Source organism: Arachis stenosperma, chromosome 3 (genome assembly GCF_014773155.1).
Source record: "Arachis stenosperma cultivar V10309 chromosome 3, arast.V10309.gnm1.PFL2, whole genome shotgun sequence".
Classification (NCBI taxonomy): Eukaryota; Viridiplantae; Streptophyta; class Magnoliopsida; order Fabales; family Fabaceae; genus Arachis; species Arachis stenosperma.
In genome coordinates, this window is record NC_080379.1 from 130034209 (window position 1) to 130043844 (window position 9636).

Consider the following 9636-nt stretch of genomic DNA (forward strand, 5'->3'; position numbering starts at 1 on the left):
GATGTTGATTCTAGTGATTGGCTTAGTTAGGAGCTCCCACTTCCTCTTTTTGATCTTTTCCCAAACACCTGGGAACTCATCCTTTTCAAGGTCAAAGGGAACCTCAGCTAGTACCGTTTTAGGTCTCATCCATTCGGCTTGAATCTCATGGAAAACTGATTTGTATCTCCATGCATCGAATTCCCTGTTCTCCTCCATTGGCTGCTTGTCTTTTCTTCTTTTGTGGCTAGATGAAGCTGCCATTGGTTCTTTAGTTTTGGTAAGTGACAAGCTAAAGTTGACAAGGTAAAGCAAGAAGTGTTGTTAGAAGTGTGGTGAGGTTGTTTTCGGCAAGAGATAGTTATGCTATGATGAAAGAAAATGTGCATGAAGGAGATTTGGTGGTGTGGAACTCGTTCCCCAAGTGGTTCTTTATAGTGCCCGTAAGTGAAAAATGGACGGCTAGGGTGATTTGTGAAGGGTGGCTTGATGGTAAATATATGAATTAGGGAGAAGGACGAATTGCTTTTAACTTTCTTGGAAGTATTCTGGGTGCATTAGGTTGTACATGTAGCTATCTTTTCATGCAGAACTTCCTTTACCCATGTGTTAGTTTCAAAGACTTGTGACCTTCCTTTTTGACCAAACACCGTACCTCCCCCCTTGTCTTTTTCCTCCTTTCTTATCCTTTCTTTTGTACCTGCACAAACAAACAAATTTGCTATCATTTTTTTTTCGGTCCATGTGAATGATGAATAGTACTTGCACATGTTTTTTTTTTTTTTTTTTTGAATTGTAAATCAATGATTGACTTTATGAGCTTATAGCCGTGACCTTTGTATGTATGCACACTTATTACTAGACACCAAACTTAGTGTTTGGTAATGTCTCCTGATGACATGAAATCCATGTTGGTTGTCTTTAATGAATGTGCATAAGTCTAATAAATCATAGTCACTTTGGCTCTTTGTTCCTAAACAATTTTACTACCTAAAGTAATTGAAATCAAAGTATTAAAACATGCAAATGGTATACTTGTCATGAATTTCTAAATCCAGAAGAACTTCTTGCTTTTCATTAAATGTGTTCAAAAAGGAACACCAAACTTAATGTTTGGTTGTGCACCTTGAATGAAAGATTGAATACAATTTGAATAAGATTTGGGGGTGCCTTCAGGCACACCAAACTTAGAGACCAATTGTATTTTACATGCAATGTTTAGTGCACTTTATCAACAGTTGTCTTGAGGATTCAAGTTCATGCATAAGAAACCATGCTTTATTAGATGCAGAGCAAAACAATAAAGAGTAAGGATACTAAAACATGGGTTGCCTCCCATGAAGCGCTTCTTTAACGTCACTAGCTTGACGGTTGTCCCTTGTTAGGGTGGATTGTAGTGCTTGATGTCTTCTCCTCTCACTATGAAAACGTCTCCATTTGATTCCTTCATGATTTCCAAATGTTCCATAGAAAGAACTTTCCTGATTGTGAACACTTGAGGGAGCTGGGAAGGAATGGTTTTGAGGCCAGGTGGGATTGGCAGATAATGACTTGATATCACTTTATTTCCCGGAGAGAAACCTTCAGTGGGAATTTTCTTGTTTCTCCACCCTCTTGGCAATTTCTTTACAATTCTTCCCTCTCTCTTGAGGATTTCTTCATTGACCCTTATGCCAGGAGGATCCTTCTGAGCTGTTTCTATTGATTCTTGTGGCTTCAACTCTTGCAATTCTTGTTTGCCTTCCAAGGACTGTTTCAGAGTTTCAGCTGCTGGGTTGCTTTCCTCCAAACACAGATGGCTACTATCATCCTTAGGCTTTTCAGGTTCTGGTTCAGGCTCAGATGCAGGTTTGAAAACATGGAAAATGAGCTGTTCATCATGTATTCTCAAAATTAGCTCTCCTTGTTCTACATCTATGAGCGCTCTAGCAGTGGCTAGAAATGGCCTTCCCAGAATGATAGGGTGTAGGTAGCTTTCCTCCATGTCCAAAATAACAAAGTCTGTGGGGAAGAAATAATTTCCCACTTTCACCAGTACATTCTCAACTACCCCTTCAACTTGCTTCTGAGTTTTGTCAGCCAGTTGTATGATTACGTCAGTGGATCTCACCTCATTCAGTTGTAGCCTCTTCATAAGAGTCAGAGGCATCACATTTATGCTAGCTCCTAGATCACAGAATCCTCTGTCAATTTTAGTTTCCCCTATGATGCAGGGGATATGAAAACTTCCTGGGTCTGTTTTCTTAGAGACCATATCCTTCTTGATGAGTGCACTGCATTCTTTGTTCATTATTACAGTTTGTCCTCCCTTCAAAACCCTTTTCTTGCTTATCAATTCCTTCAAATACTTGATATGTGTAGGCATCTGCTGGAGAATCTCAAGAAAGGGAATATTGATGTGGAGAGACTTAAACGTCTCTAAAAACCTTGAATATATTTTCCCTTTTTCACCTCCTCCTAACCTCTGAGGAAATTGTGTTTTTGGTTGGTATGTTGTCAGCATGCCTCTATTTTGCAGTTCCTTGGCTTGCTCAATTTCACTTTCCTGCTTAGCTTCATCCACACCTTCCTTCAAGATTTCTGGCTCCTGTTCTGAGGGTCTGATTCTTTCTTCTTTTGAGACTTCCTTCAACATGGTGATGGCCCTGCATTCTTCCCATCTCACTCCCTTTTGTTCCCCTTTAGGATTCTTTTCTGTGTCACTAGGGAACACTGCAGTTGACTTGGGGGCCTGTTGAGATAGCTCTCCTACTAGAGACTCCATCATCTTGAGTTTTTCACCATGGTTCCTTAAGGTAGATCTCACATCATCCCTAAAGCTTTTCAACTCATTTATGTCCTGACCCATATTTGCAAGCTTTCTTTCTATCCTGTTTAATTGATCTTGAAATTGTTGGCTCGGATTAGGTTGGGCAGGTTGATTATTTTGGCCATGATATGGTGGTTGGGAGTAAGTGTTTTGTGTGGCTTGGTATGATCTTTGGTTGGAGTTGTAAGGTTTGTGGTTTTGTGGTTGGGTTTGCTGGTTTCCCCACCCAAAGTTTGGGTGGTTTTTCCAACCTTGGTTGTAAGTGTTGGAGTGTGGATCATATGGTTGCCTTTGTTGATTTCCCACATAGTTGGCCTCTTCCCAATCACCTCCTTCAGTGCTTACTTCCTCTTGATCTTGTGTGTGTATTGCAGCCACTTGATTTGTGTCTAATTTTCTGGTGAGCTCTGCTAGTTGCTTGGCAAACACCTTGTTCTGGGCTAGAATTGTATCAACATGGTTCAGCGCCATGACTCCCTTAGTGTTGTGTCTCTCTGAAGCATAGTAGTACTCATTCTCAGCCACTGTCTCAATCACTTCAATGGCTTCTTCCACAGTCTTCTTCCTGTTCAGTGAACCTCCTGATGAATGATCTACAGCCTTCCTTGATTCATAAGAGAGTCCATCATAGAAAATATGCAATTGCACCCAGTCATGGAACATGTCTGGTGGGCATCTCCTTGTCAAATCCTTGAACCTCTCCCATGCCTCGTAGAGAGTTTCACCATCTTGTTGTCTAAAAGTCTGAACCTCAGATCGAAGCCTATTGACCTTTTGTGGGGGGTAGAAACGTGCCAGAAACTTGCTTTCCACCTCATCCCAGGTTGTTAGGCTCCCCCTTGGGAATGATTCCAGCCACTTAGCTGCCTTGTCCCTAAGTGAAAATGGGAACAAGAGCAGTTTATAGGCATCTTCCTGGACTCCATTGGACTTCACAGTGTCGCAAATTCTCAGAAATTTTGTGAGATGTTGGTTTGGATCTTCATTAGCACTCCCACCAAATGAACAATGATTCTCCACCAGTGATATTAGCTGTGGTTTGAGTTCAAAATTGTTGGCCTGAATGGGTGGTTTCTGAATGCTGCTACCACAATTCCCAGAGGTTGGGTTTATGTATGAACCAAGAACCCTCCTCTCGGGAATGGCATTGTTTCCATCAGCTCTCTCATCGTTGTGAACTTCTCTATCCATGTTGAGATCTAGAGCTTCCTCAAAATTGTCCTCAGATTCTCCTTCAGATTCCTCTTCTCTCAGTACTCTCTTCCCTCTTGCTTCCCTTTTACGTCTATGAAGGGTCCTCTCTGGTTCGGTATATGGAGGAGTTGATGTCTTTCCTCTCCTACCTGTCATACAAGAACACAGCACAGGCAACAAACAAGTGAAATACTCTTGGTTAATGGAAGAGTATGGTTAGAGCAGTTGAGGAATTAATTCAAATAGTTAGTGAGTCAGAGAGTTAGTTGCTTAAATTTAAAGGCATAAAGAAAGAAAACAAGTAACAGAGTGCAGAAATTAAAATTCAACAAGTAACTTGAACTAAATTATCAAAACAAAAAAAAAATGCTCAATCTAGTTAACTTCCAATTTGAGAATTGTCAATCGAAAACCAATCCCCGGCAACGGCGCCATAAACTTGATGTGCATAAACTTGATATGCTACGATTTAGGAAATTGCACGATCGGCAAAATTCCTTCCGGCAAGTGCACCGATTATCGTCAAGTAAAAACTCACAATAGAGTGAGGTCGAATCCCACAAGGATTGGTTGAGTGAGCAATTCGGATTAGAAGTATGTTCTAGTTGAGCGGAATCAAGATTTAGATGAGAATTACGGAATGTAAAATTGGCAGAAAACGTAAATGGCAAGAAATTTAAATTGTGGAATCTAAATTGCTGAAATTAAAAAGGGATGGGGGTGATTGCATGAATTTAATGGCAGAATGTAAAGAGAAAGTGGTAGATCAGAAATGGGGAATTCATTGGGTTTCAGGAGATATTGAGATCTTCGAATCAAAACGTTTTTATCCCTTCCTCAACCAATGCATTCATTGAATTTTGCTTGGCAATCTTATATGATTGGATCCCAATCCCTTGGCTCACCAATTCTCTCTAAAAACAAACAAATTCCCAATCCCTTGGTTTAAATGTTCATAAGAAGAGATGATGCTCGATCACTGATTATACCACACAGTTTCATGAACCACAATTTGGTAGGATTACATGTCACAATATCCATCCAAACCCCAATCCAATTCACTGTGAGAAAGCTTCTCTAGCATGAATCCTCCATTCCTTTCCCAAGGTTCCGAAGGATTCCAATTATGGGTAGTTTCTTTCCCAAGACAACTACCCAATGGAATTAGATCGAGAAGCTTTCTAACAAAATTCAAGAGAAAAGATTGAAGAAGAAGATAAAACTATTATTGATTCATTGAATTACAATAGAGCTCCCTAACCCAATGAAAGGGGTTTAGTGAGTCATAGCTCTGAATTCAATTACACAATATGAAAAGTAGCAAAATGATCAAAAAGTTCCTTCGTGTGTAAAAAATCCTAACTAACTTAAATTCTATCCTATTTATACACTTTCTAAATTGAGCTTCTGTTGTGTTTCTTGGGCTTTGAGGCCTTTCCCTGATTTCCTTTTGCTTTGGGTTTATGGTCCATAATCCTGATGAGGTTGTGATCCCATTCTGTAACATTCATTGAGCAAACTTAGTGATAAACAAGTAATGACACAAGACTCAACAAATTGAAGCTCCAGACTCATCAATTCTTCAGGCCCAATCCCATAAACCATGATATTCAATTGGGTTTCATACCATAATACGTTTAAGTTAATGTTTGTGCTCAAATGCTAACTTAAACTTCAATATATTTGGCCCAGAAACCCTTTCAAAAAGTGGCGTTTAAGTTGAAGTTTAAGTTTCAGTTTAAGGTTAAACTGAAACTTAAACGTGGAAATGGAAGAAAGCAACCCAGGAGTGTGAAATGTCGAACACGTTTAAGCTTCAGTTTAAGGTTAAACTGAAGCTTAAACGTGGAAATGAGAAAGCAACCCTGGAGGAGAGAAATAGTCGAACACGTTTAAGCTTCAGTTTAAGGTTAAACTGAAGCTTAAACGTGGAAATGAGAAAGCAATCCTGGAGGAGAGAAATAGTCGAACACGTTTAAGCTCCAGTTTAAGGTTAAACTGGAGCTTAAACGTGGAAATGCTCCTGGTGCCTTTCTTACTTCTGGTGTTTAACCTCCAGTTTAAGGTTAAACTGGAGGTTAAACGTGGAAATGCTTCCTGGTGAGCAATTGTGTCGAACACGTTTAAGCTCCAGTTTAAGGTTAAACTGGAGCTTAAACGTGGAAATGCTCCCTTGGTGAAATTCTCATTCTGGCGTTTAACTTCTAGTTTAAGGTTAAACTGGAGGTTAAACGCCAGTTCCAGCATTTCCTAGCCTTCATGATTCTGGCGTTTAAGCTCCAGTTTAGGCTTAAACTGGAACTTAAACGCCAATTCCAGCATTATATGGCTTGGTTCAAGCTTCCTCTATTGATTTTGTTGCTTCCTTGCCTAGCCTCTTCTTCCCTGAAATCATCCAAACAATTGCATCAAAGTCTTGCAAAATTCCATGAGAAATCTTTCATTCATAGCATTCAAGTAATATAACTAAAAACTCATGGACTTTGCATCAAAATCATACTGTTTGGATGGTTCATTGCTTTGTTATTCATTTAGCCATTCTTGGTTACTTTAAGCTCAAGAAAATGCATAAAACAACTAAAACTAACAGAAAAATGCTAGTGAAACTAGCCTAAGATGCCTTGGCATCAATAACCATAGCTTGCTTCAAGCCGACAATCTCCGTGGGATCGACCCTTACTCACGTAAGGTATTACTTGGACGACCCAGTGCACTTGCTGGTTAGTTGTGCGAGATTGCAAAAGTGTGATTGCAATTTCGTGCACCAGGCAGCCACTCATAACTTCTATGACCGCCCCAATCAAGGATACAATCAAGGTGGCAGTTACAACCATGGATGGCAGGACAATTCCAACCAAGGTTGGAGAGATAATTCCAACTAGGGTTGGAGGGACAATCATAACAGAGGAGGCAGAGATAACAATGGAAACCAGAGGTGGAATAATAATAACAATACCAGACAGCAGAATCAGAATCAGGCCTACAGAGCACCTCATCTAAGGCAGCCTCAAGCATCTCAGCAGACCCCTCAGCTCACTTATCCCTCTTCATCTTCTAATGATGAGTTATTACACTCTATTGATCGGAGATAGCATGCCATGGAAAACAACCTTACTACTACTCTAAATGGTCTGAACTCTACCTTGAAAGCTCTTGTCTCACAGATTGGATCACTAAATAACTCCACCAATCAACCTTCGAGCTCCAGTGGATTTCCTTCTCAACCCTTACCTAATCCCAAGGGTGGCATCAATGCCATCACTCTGAGATCCGAAACCACATTGTAGGAGAGGAACCAAGAGGAGCCAAGTCCACCAGAACACACCCCAGCTAAAGATGCAGTGGAAGTGGAGGATGCAGAAGGGGAAGAAGACATACAGGATAGCGTCGAATAAGAGGAAACTCAACCACAGGGTGAAGCACCAAAGGATGTTGAAGCTGCAGATAACACCCGTCCTGTCCCCTTTCCACAACTCACAAGTAAGCCCGGGAAGCAGATGGAACTTGACCCCAAAATGGTAGAAATATTCAAAAAGGTTGAGGTAACTGTTCCCCTTTTTTTATGTCATTCAACAGGTACCTAAATACGCGAAATTTCTAAAGGATTTATGTATACATAAGGATAAAATTAATAAATTAGAAACTATTCTTTTAGGTAGTTCTATCTCTATTTTAATGGGGGGTATACCTAAAAATGTAGTGATCCAGGTCCATGTATGGTCAACTGTACTATTGGAGGTGTGATATTTTCTGACTGCATGTGTGATCTAGGAGCGTGTCTTAGTATAATGCCTTTATCTATATTTAATGTTTTAAGGCTCTCTCCCTTAAAAAGGTCAACAGCTCGTTTTGTGTTGGCAGATAAAAGCATTATTACAATGATTAGAGTTGCTGAAGATGTATTAGTGAGCATCAAGGAGCTCACATTTCCCATTGATTTCTATATCCTGGAAATGCCCCCTAATGACTCCAGGAGGCCATCATCAATCCTGCTTGGAAGACCATTCCTGAAGACTTCAAAGTTCAAGCTGGAAGCATTTTCAGGAACTTATTCTTTTGAAATAGATGGCAGAATAGTGAAATCCAGTTTAAATAAAGCTATGAAGCACCCTCCGGAATATCATTCTATCTTCCAGTGTGATATCATTGATGAAACTGTAGTTGAAGTTCACCAGGAAGAATTAGAAGAAAAGTACATAGGGCAAGGTCCAAGTGTGGGGACATTTTCAGAGGACAATGAGAGCACTTCACCATTATCACCAGTCCCAGATGACCCAGAGCCAAGCCACGAGCAGAAAATGGAATTAAAGCCCCTTCCTCCACACCTCAAGTATGCTTACCTTGAGGACAAGCAGAAGTTTCCAGTTATCATTGTAAGGGAGCTCACTTCCCAACAAGAATAGCAACTGCTTAGTGTATTGAGGACGCATAAGAAAGTAATTGGATAGAGCTCAGCGGATATAGTAGGCATTAGCCCTCAAGTTTGTAAACATAGAATATTCTTAGAAGTTGTCAAGAAGGAAGTAACCAGACTACTTGAAGCAGATATCATTTACCCCATTTCAGATAGCGAATGGGTAAGTCCAGTACAAGTGGTGCCCAAAAAGTCTGGAGTCACAACAATAAGAAATGAGCAGAGAGAACTTCTGACAACCAGAGTACAAAACGCATGGAGAGTTTGCATTGACTACAGGCGTCTCAACCAAGCCACTCGCAAGGATCATTACCCCTTGCCATTCATTGATCAGATGCTTGATCGCCTGTTAGGTAAATCTCATTACTATTTTTTAGATGGTTATACATGTTATTTTTAAATCCATATAGCTCCTGAAGATCAGGAAAAGACTACTTTTACATGTCCTTTTGGGACTTATGCTTATAAAAGAATGCCCTTTGGCTTATGCAATGCACCAGCTACTTTCCAAAGGTGCGTGATGAGTCTTTTCTCTGATCTCATTGAGACCTGTATGGAATTTTTATGGTTGACTTTAGCATATATGGTGATTCATTTAGCCTTTGCTTGGATAGTTTATCTAGAGTATTGGACAGGTGTGTTAGTTCAAACCTTGTTTTAAATTTTGAAAAGTGTCATTTTATGGTGAAACATGGAATTATTCTAGGACATGTTGTTTCTAATACCGGTATCTCCGTAGACCCAGCAAAGGTGGATGTTATTTCTAGTTTACCTTACCCCTCCTCTGTGAGGGAAGTCCATTCGTTCCTTGGCCATGCAGGTTTTTACAGAAGATTCATTAAGAACTTCAGTAAGGTAGCACTACCCTTATCCAGACTACTACAGAAAGACATTGAGTTTGAGTTCAGTGAAAATTGCAAACAAGCGTTTGATAAGCTGAAGACCGCCCTGACTCAAGCTCCGATTGTGAGGGGACCAGACTGGAGTCAACCATTTGAAATCATGTGTGATGCCTTCAACCATGTAGTAGGAGCAGCACTAGCTCAGCATGAAGGTAACGACCCTTTTGTAATTGCTTATGCATCTAAGACTTTAGATGCTGCTCAATCTAATTACACTACTACTGAAAAAGAGCTTCTAGCTATTGTTTTTGCTCTGGATAAATTCCGAGCCTATTTACTTGGTACTAAGGTAGTAGTGTACTGAGACCATGCAGCTCTAAAGTACCTATTAGCTAAAA

At 40.2% G+C, this 9636-nt stretch overlaps 1 non-coding gene across 1 annotated transcript; it reads left to right on the top strand.

Annotated features, from left to right (window-relative positions):
* The first annotated feature begins 3449 nt into the window (after positions 1–3449).
* On the top strand, positions 3450–3553 carry LOC130971144 (small nucleolar RNA R71). The gene has a single exon (XR_009082378.1). It is a non-coding gene; the product is annotated as a small nucleolar RNA R71 (small nucleolar RNA).
* Positions 3554–9636: the final 6083 nt, after the last annotated feature.